At 42.6% G+C, this 9,899-nt stretch overlaps 1 protein-coding gene across 1 annotated transcript in view; it reads left to right on the top strand.

The window, feature by feature from the left end:
- The window catches only part of SPIC (Spi-C transcription factor), a 116,106-nt gene that overhangs the window by 1,286 nt on the left and 104,921 nt on the right, over window positions 1-9,899 (top strand). The window lies entirely within an intron of this gene.

Raw genomic sequence — 9,899 nt, 5'->3', positions numbered from 1 at the left:
GACAATCATATTTAATGTTAATGACTCAAAACATTTTAAGGACAAAATGATTTTATATATATATATATATAATTTTGTTTTTAAAATGTACCAGAATTCACTGCTGCGGAGAGCCATTTAAGAAATTGTGTTGTGATAAAATGTGCCTAAGGAACGCTGGTGGCATAAATAGTTACAAATCAGGCTGCCAACTGCAAGGTTAGCAATTCAAAATCACCAGCTGCTTCGTGGAGAAAGATGAGTTACAGCATCCAAAACCCACAGGGGCAGTTCTACCGTGCGATGTAGGGGTGCTATGATTAGGAATTGATTGGGTGGCCCTGAGTTTAGTAAGGAGCCTTGGTGACATAGTGGGTTGCTTTGAGCTGCTAATCACGAGGCCAACAAATGTAAATCACCAGCTCATCTGTGGGAGAAGATGGGGCTTTCTACTCCTTTAAAGGTTAGTCTCAGAAACTCAACAGGGCAGTTTTGCCCTGCCCTATAGGGCGGCTATGAGTCAGAATTGACTCAATGGCAGTAAGTTTGGGTTTAATGTATAAATAATGAATTGAAGATCCAAATTCTTTTTTAGTAGGGAATTCTCAAAGTTTGTGCTATAAAATACACTGACAGTATACTTATTGTTATGTAGTGACATTTTGTGTCTAACAATAGTCAAAATTGATAAGACATTATCCACGTTACCAGAAATACAAAATAAATAGAAATCAACATAAAAGCTGACACATGGATGAATGTATGGATCGTGATAAGAGCTGTAAGAGCCCCCCATAACAGTAATAAAAAAAAATTTTTTTTTTGCCTAATGCTTGTCACATGCTTCAATTTATTATGGTTTTTCTTTTTGTCTTTTTGTTTTTTGTTTAACAATTTATTGGGGCTCATACAATTCTTATCACAGTTCATACATATACATACATCAATTGTATAAAGCACATCTGTACAGTCTTTGCCCTAATCATTTTTTCTCCTCTTTTCTTTTTTTACATTTTATTAGGGACTCATACAACTCTTATCACCATCCATACATATACATACATCAATTGTATAAAGCACTTCCATACATTCCCTGCCCCAATCATTCTCAAGGCATTTGCTCTCCACTTAAGCCCCTTGCATCAGGTCCTCTTTTTTTTCCCCCTCCCTCCCCTTTCCCCCCTCCCTCATGTGCCCTTGGTAATTTATACATCGTTGTTTTGTCATATCTTGCCCTATCCGGAGTCTCCCTTCCCCCTTCTCTGCTGTCCCTCTCCCAGGGAAGAGGTCACATGTGGATCCTTGTAATCAGTTCCCCCTTTCCAACCCACTCACCCTCCACTCTCCCAGCATCGTCCCTCACACCCTTGGTCCTGAAGGTATCATCCACCCTGGATACCCGGTACCTCCAGCCCTCATATATACCAGTGTATAGCCTCTGTCCTATCCAGGCCTGCAAGGTAGAATTCAGACCATGGTAGTTGGGGGGAGGAAGCATCCAGGATCTGGGGGAAAGCTGTGTTCTTCATCGGTACTACCTCACACCCTAATTAACCCATCTCCTTTCCTAAACCCCTCTATGAGGGGAACTCCATTGGCCGACACTTGGGCCTTGGGTCTCCACTCTGCACTTCCCCCTTCATTTAATATGGTATATATATACATATATACACATACATATATACATATACACATACATACACACACATCTTTTTTTTGCATGATGCCTTATACCTGGTCCCTTGGCACCTCGTGATCGCACTGGCCGGTGTGCTTCTTCCTTGTGGGCTTTTTTGCTTCTGAGCTAGATGGCCGCTTGTTCACCTTCAAGCCTTTAAGACCCCAGACACTATCTCTTTTGATAGCCGGGCACCATCAGCTTTCTTCACCACATTTGCTTATGCACCCATTTGTCTTCAGCGATCCTATCATGGAGGTGTGCAATCAATGATATGATTTTTTGTTCTTTGATGCCTGGTAACTGATCCCTTTGGGACCACTTGATCACACAGGCTGGTGTGTTCTTCCATGTGGACTTTGTTGCTTCTGAGCTAGATGGCCGCTTGTTTATCTTCAAGCCTTTAAGACCCCAGTCACTATCTCTTTTAATAGCCGGGCACCATCAGCTTTCTTCACCACATTTACTTGTTCACCCACTTTGGCTCCAGCCGTTGTGTCGGGAGAGTGAGCATCAGAGAGTTCCAATTTAATAAAAGAAGGTATTCATGCATTGAGGGAGTGTTTGAGTAGAGGCCCAAGGTCCTTCAGTCACCTTAATACTTGACCTATAAATATAGACACATAGATCTATTTCCCCATCCTCCTATATATATTTGCATGTACATGTCTTTGTCTAGACCTCCATGAATGCCCTTTGACTCCTAGCTCTTTCCTCCATCTCCTTTGACTTTCCTCCTGCCCTACTACCATGCTTCGTCACCACCTGGGCTAGAGTATACCTCTTCTCTAAGCAACCTTACCCTTGATCATTTCCCACCAGGCCTGCCACTCCCCCTTCTCTACCATTTGGGGTCCCATGTTTTTCCCATGTCCCTGTGTTTGTTAACACCACTTCCTTACCCCCCCTACCCCCCCACCCCAAGTCCCCCCGGAACTGTCGGTCCTATTCAGACAGACCTGTGGAGACACTAACATACACGAAAACAAGACAGAGGAAAACAAAGCAACAGTATACAACCAGACAACAAAACAACAAAAACAAACCACTGACAAAGAACAGAACAAAACAGTTCACAAGAGAAAAGCTTGTAGTTAGTTCAGGGATCGTTTGCTGGCCCTTAGGAGCGTTTTCCAGTCCAGTCTGTTGGGGCACCACGCCCTGGCCCCAAAGTCCACTTTCAGCATTCCCTGGGGACCTTGCCACTCCATTCCCTTGCTGTTCCGCTGCACTCCCCCAGTGATTTGCCTCGGTGTGGTGGGATCAGGTCAGGTGCAATTCCCACACTGTGTCTCCGGTGCTGTCCCCTGTATCGTCCTTAGTCACTGATTGGCATCATTTCTCATAGTGGGGCCAGCCATGTTGTTCTCTCTGTGGACTGGCTGCTCTACTCAGGAGCATCATCATCACGGCCTGGTGGGCCAGGCTGTGCTCCACTCTCTCCTCCTGCCCCTTCATCTTCTGCCATGTACTCAGATCAGATATGTTCATCTCCCGGGGCTGCAGAGTCAATGTCGTCCTTTGGAACAAATTCTTTTCGGGGGAGGGGCAGGAATCCACTTAATTTATGGTTCTGGGGCCAACCTCCCAGACCTCTCCACTGGTTCCCTCCTCCACGCCAGGATATTGCATTCACACCTTGCGACACTGGGTTGAAGTCTGGTCCCACTTTCCCTGTGGAGATATAAACAATACCCTCCCCTTGGGTGGATTAATGCCCCAATAAAAAAATTTTAACATAAAAGCATGGTACAATAAAATATATTTTGATATTCAACCCAGTTCTAAGATGAAGAATTGTCATAAATTATATAATATAAGCATTACATAGATTTAATTCACACACCATTATACTAAGGGCCAATAATATAGCCCATTAAGAAAACATTGAAGGGGGGAATAAAAAAAAGAACATTGCAGTAAACCATAATTACACTTAATTAATTTAAAAAATACCCTCTACTACTTTTTTCATTTGTTATCCAAGTTTTCTTACAAGATGGGCTTCCAATCTGAAAATACTGAAATGAATAGTTGATGCGCTAGTAGGAATTCATCTAACAAGTTATTGTAGTAGCCCTGGTGGCATAGTGTGCTACATCTTGGGCTGCTAACTTGAAAAACAGTCCAAACCCACCACCTGCTCTGAGAAAGACAAGGCTTTCTCCTCCCTTAAGAACTTACAGCCTCGGAAGCCCACAAGGGCAGTTCTATCCTGTCATAGTCTCTTATAAGTCAGAATTGATGAGGGCAGTGAGTTCGAAGATTTTTTTTTTTAACGGGGGTATTGTGAATGGTTTCTTCCAACAAGTCGAATATTTTTCTTTGTACACCAGCAAAGCTCATTAATACAAAGTCAACATTACTCTGGGAATGTTGGACTACTAATCAACTAAAGTCAGTGGTTCAAATCCACCTCAGGAAAGAAATGAGGCTGTCAGCTCCCGTAAGGATCTGCAAAACCTTGGCGAACTACAAAGGCTTGCTAGGAGTCTAAATCAACTTGATGGCCACAGGTTTGGTGTTTTCTTTCTGTGTTTTAAATGGACAATACAGTCATTTAAACTCAATTTGATGTTTGTTTTTTCCTACATTCTGAGAAATAACATTTCAACAACATTGATAAGAGATTATTTCAGAAATAACTTTTCCTTGTTACACTTTCAATATGGCTCCTTTTAAGATTTCTTCACTTCCCAAATGTTTCTTAAATAGAATGTGGTTTTGGATATGTTATCAAAAGAGACCAGTCCTTGGAAAGGATGTTGCAGGACCAGGCTTTGTTGGTCGGAACCCACTTGACAAAAACTACGGTCTTGGAGGACTTCAGTAAGACAGCAAAGCAGGCAGCCACATATACAAACTTTATGCAAAAAAGACGCAAGAGACCTACTGAAACAGATACGGGTGATAATCAATAAATACCAACTGGAAGAAGAAGCTGAACAGAAGGAGCCAGAGAAGAAATTTACACCACTGCCATTGAGTCAACCCCAACTCAAGGTTTCCAAGGCTATAAATTATGGGAGCAGATAGCTGTTCCTATAGAGTGGTTAGGGATTTGAACTGGCCACCTTTTTAGCAGTTCACTTACCTTGCAGAGCCACCTGGTCTCAGGAGCAGACAGGTAAACTGTCAGCTAGCCTAACTTGCAGCTTTCTTGAACTTTCCCAAGCAGCTTTCGATTAAGACCTGGCACACTGGTGGCTAGCAACTAGAAAGGTGGGATCTGTCTTCTCAAGCCCTTCTGTTACCTGCCCAGCACTTGGGTAACATCCCACACAGCCTGGATTCCCCACCCGCTGTGAAGCCCCTGTTTTGCCTGGAGTGGTTTCTGATTGTACCATTCCTGTGTCCAGAGGTGGATGAGCTCCCTTCCTCATCAAACTTGCAGAACTCTTGCTGGGTCCCTGGCTACCCCTATAGAGGCGGAGACCTCCTTCCACAGTCCTGCCCCAGCTGTCCTCTGGACCTGAAAAAATTGCTTCCAGTTATAAGCACCCTGACCACAGCCAACAGAGGTCAACAGGAACTCCATCTAGGACCAGTGTACCTCTGTCTCCCAGCCCCCCCTGTGAGCCCAGGAGCTGACAGTGCCTTCACCCATGCTGGATACTCTGCCTCCCACATTTTTTTTTTGCTTTTTTCTTGTTGGTTCCCAACCCTATGAAAGACTTTTTTTTTAAATCATTTTATTGGGGGCTTTTACAGCGCTTATTACAATCCATACATACATTCATTGTTTCAAGCACATTTGTACCTAGGTTGCCATCATCATTTTCAAAACATTTTCTACTTGAGCCCTCGGTATCAGCTCATTCCCCTCTCCTAAACCCCTCCCTCCCTCATGAACCCTTTATAATTTTTTTCATGTCTTACATCAACCACTGTCTCCCTTCACCCACTTTTCTTTGTTCATCCCCCTGAGAGGGGGTTATATGTCAATCATTGTGATCTGGTCCCCCTTTCTCTCCTGCCACCCTTCCCCTTCCATTCCAGGTATGGCTACTCACATTATTGGCCCTGAGGGGATTATCTGTCCTGGATTCCCTGTGTTGCTAAGCTCTTACCTGTACCAGTGTACATGCTCTGGTCTAGCCGGATTTGTAAGGTAGTATTGGTGGGGTCATGATAGTGGTGGCGGGCAGGGGAGCATTAAAGAACTAGAGGAAAGTTGTATGTTCTGTTGGTATACTGCAACCTGATTGGCTCATCTCTTCCTTGTGACCCTTCTATAAGGGGATGTCCAATTGTCTGCATATGGGCTTCGGGTCTCCACTCCACCCTCGTCCTCCTTCACAGTGATTTATTTTTTGTTCTGGGTCTTTGATACCTGATACCTGATCCCATTGACACCTGATGATCACACAGGCTAGTGTGCTTCTTCCACGTGGGCTTTGTTGCTTCTCAGCTAAATGGCCGATTGTTTATCTTCAAGCCATTAAGACCCCAGATGCTATATATTTTGATAGCTGGGCACTATCAGCTTTGTTCACATTTGCTTATGTACCCATGTTGTTTTCAGTGATCATGTAGGAAAGGTGAACATTCAAATGCTTGGTTATAAGAACAAAGTGATCTTATATTGAGGGAGTACTTGAGTAGAAGCCCAATGTCCATCTGCTACCTTAATATTTAACATATAAATATAGGTACATGCCTGTATTTAGACCTCTATAAATGAATGCCCTTTGCCTTTTTGTTTGCTTTTTTTTTGTTTTGCCTCCTAGCTCTTTCCTCTATGTCCTTTTACTTTCCTTTTGTCCCACTGTCATGTTCAGCCTTCACTCAGGTTTCAGTAATTTCTCTTGGATACATTGCACTTGATGTAGACTTTCATTGCTAATGAGGTGGAGGTTCACATATCAGGTCATTTGCATTCCATAGCTTGTCAAACTTCTCCATGGCTTACCCTATTCTTCTCTTCCCCCCCCCCCCATTGTTTTTGCCCATCTCCCTCTTGTAGAATTTTATCTTCCCCTTTACCAAGTGAGCACCTGTCCACCCACTAGCCTATTACTTCCCACTTCTTCTCGTCCCCTCCCATCCCAGGTAACCATCAAAGTAGGTTTCTTTTGACATGAAACCTTTCCTTGGTTTTTTTCCCCCTTTAACTGGTCTCACAATATTTGTCATTTTGTGATTGGCTAACTTCACTCAGGCTAATTTCCTCTAAATCAATCCATGTTCATGGAGTATTTCACAGTTTCATTAGTCTTTAATGATGCTTTGCATTGCAATGTTTATCCTTTCTCCCACTGATGCTCATTTAAGTTGTTTCCATCTTCTTGCTATTGTGAATAGTGCTATGAGGAACATGGATGTGTATATTTCTGTTCGTGCTGGGTTGTTTCTGTAGGGTATACATCCAATAGCATGATTGCTCGGTCATATGATACTCTATTCCCAATTGTTTCAAGGGCTATACTGCTTCCCACATTGGCTGGACTGTTTTACAGACCCACTAAGCAATTCATGAGCGTCCCAATCTCTCCACACTTTCTCTCTAGCATTTGTTGCTTTCTGCTTTTTATGAACTTTACTATCAATTCTGGGGTGAGGTGGTATATCATCCGTGATTTGTATCTCTCAGATGACTAGTGATGACAAGAAATCGTATGTTTTTGGCTGCCTGGAGGTCTTCGTTGGTCAACTATTCATGTCCTCTGCCCATTTTGCAGTTGGGTTGCCTTTTTTCTTATTGAAGTGTTAGAGTTTTCTATAGATTTTAGCGATTAATCCCTTGTTTATCTGATGTCATTGCCAAAAGTTTTTTTCCACTCTGAATTTTATTTTTTTTAGCGAAATGTGTGAAGTTCAGGGCTGGGGTAGTTGCCCACAGGGGAACTGAAAGCCTGTGTGGTTTGTTGGGATCTAGAGATAAGCCAAGAGGGAACACATACACTGGTATACCTGTGTGCATATATGTGTGCATCCGTGCGCACACAGACGCAAAGCTAAGTGTTAGACCACAGTTTTATTGAAGCATAGAATCACTGCAAAGAAATGAAGCGAGTCCCTCTCACAAGTGGAGAAGGGACACTTTAAGTGTACACTTCGAGTCAGGAGCGAAGCAAGTCCCACCTTTTGAGTTGAGATGGAATGTTTTCTAGGGGAACGCTTCTAGTTTTTATGGTACATTTAAAGGGGTGGGGGTTGTTGTTCTGCGGATGCTCAAGCAACGTTCTAATAACTCAGTCCACATGGGTTTCCTGCATCATTTTTTCCCAAATCCATGCTGGCTCTGGGACTGCATAGCTCAGAATTATCTTCAAGTACAATCCTGTGTCAGAATACTCAATAGGGCCTGACTCCAAAGCTAAGGTGTTTACCAAGCCAGATCTCACAGGGTCCTGTGTTCATTCCCTTAACAGGCAGAGCAGAAGCCACCTCTTCTGTCCTTGTCAAATCTTTTGATGCACACAAGTGGTTTTGTTTTTTTGGTGTGTTTTGTTTTGAAGTTTTAGAACCTTTATTAGATAATTGGCCACTAGTTTTCATCTGCATTGACTGTCATAGGTTTTCGAAGTGGTGACAGGCACATAGGTGACCAATGTATGGAGCTTGTTTGGGAAATCTTCATTATGTTTCCTAGACAATGGTACACGGATGCGGGATGGGACGCTCCTGATTCATTTGGCCCAGACAGCTTTGTTGAACCTGGTGTTTATTTATAGATCAGGTTTCCCAATCGCCTTGAGTGCCTGAGGGGTACGCTTTTTGAAGCCCATGCCATGGATGCACTTGTAAGTGTTGAAGGTGTTCTCTCTGGTCACGGCCTCGTAGATAGCCAAACAGCCCTTCTTCTCACCGTCCTTTGCAGAAGCCATAGTGTCAGGCCCAGTGGGAAAGCAAGTGTCTTGTGTTTTAGGAAGCTTCGGTTATCTATTCTGTCTTCTCCTGTGTGTGTGGTTTTCATTGTGTTTGATAGCGTGTTTACACCATGTGTTAGAGCCCCTAATTGTCCTTATTGCAATGATTGATGCATAACCTACCTCGCTCCCCAGGGAGATGGACAAAGGAAAACGTGGGTGAAGGGGGACAGTAGTCAGTTTAAGATATGAAAATAATCATTTATCAAGGGGTCATGAGGGGGGAAGGGGAAAAGAGGAGCTGATACCAAGGGCTCAAATAGGGAGTAAATGGTTATAAAATGATGGCAACATATGTACAAATCTGCTTGATAACAATAGGTGTATGGATTGTTATAAGAGCTGTAAGGGACCCCAATAAAATGATCTTTAAAAAATAATAGCAAGAAAAATATTTTTTAAAAGAGAAAGTATTTTAACTAAGCAAAAGGAAAAGGTAATTAAAAACAAGAGTAAAGGAAAAAATACAATAGGAAAGTGAAAAGATAATTAAATGTTTATGAAATTCAGGATAGGTAAATGTACATACAGTACTGAGTTAATGGTTTCTTGGGCAAATGGCAGGGGATATTGATGGGAAATGAGCTAATAACAATGGAGTAATGATACCAGGAGGGTAGTACGACCATGGGGGGTAAAAGGGGAGGAAGGGGAAACTGATTGCAATGAAAGGATTGAAAAAAAAAACGAAGGAAACAAAAATGAACTCAAGATGGATTGTTGTTGTTAGGTGTCATCGAATCAGTTCCAACCCATAGTGCCCTCTACATGACAGAATGAAGCAATGCATGGTCCTGTGCCATCCTCACATTTGTCCCTCTGCCTGAGCCCATTGTTGTAGCCACTGTGCCAACCTGTCTTATTGAGAGCCTTCCTGTTTCACTTGAAAAGAATGTGGATTTCTCTTTTGTATGTGGATGGAAAGCTCTATGTCTATGAGGCTCAGTCGCCTAGTTATAGTGTTAAACTCTGTAGCCTCCTTGCTGAGCTTCTTTTCCAGTGATCTGTGTTTCTCAATAGCAGTGTATTAAAGTCATCTACTATGATTGTTGAGTCTGTGATTTCTTTTTTCATCTTTTGAATAGTTTGACAAATTTTGAGGGTTTCTCCTTAGGCACATTTATATGTATCATGCTCACTGGTTCCTTGTCTCTTGTTATGGTTTGTACCTTGAGGTCAATTTTGTCAGAGATTAGGAGTGCAACCCTGTTTTATTTTTCCTAAATTGCCATTTGCCTGTTATATTTTCCACCAGCCTTTTATTCTTAGTCTTTTTGTCTGCAAGCTTAGATCTGTCTCTTGCAGGCAACAGATTAAGGGGTTGTTTTCTGAACCAGTCTGCTAACCTTTATCTTTTAGTGGGCGATTTT

The sequence above is a fragment of the Tenrec ecaudatus genome, chromosome 6 (assembly GCF_050624435.1).
Source record: "Tenrec ecaudatus isolate mTenEca1 chromosome 6, mTenEca1.hap1, whole genome shotgun sequence".
NCBI lineage: Eukaryota > Metazoa > Chordata > Mammalia > Afrosoricida > Tenrecidae > Tenrec > Tenrec ecaudatus.
Note: the sequence above shows the minus strand (reverse complement) of the source record. Positions and strands in the feature narration are given on the sequence as shown.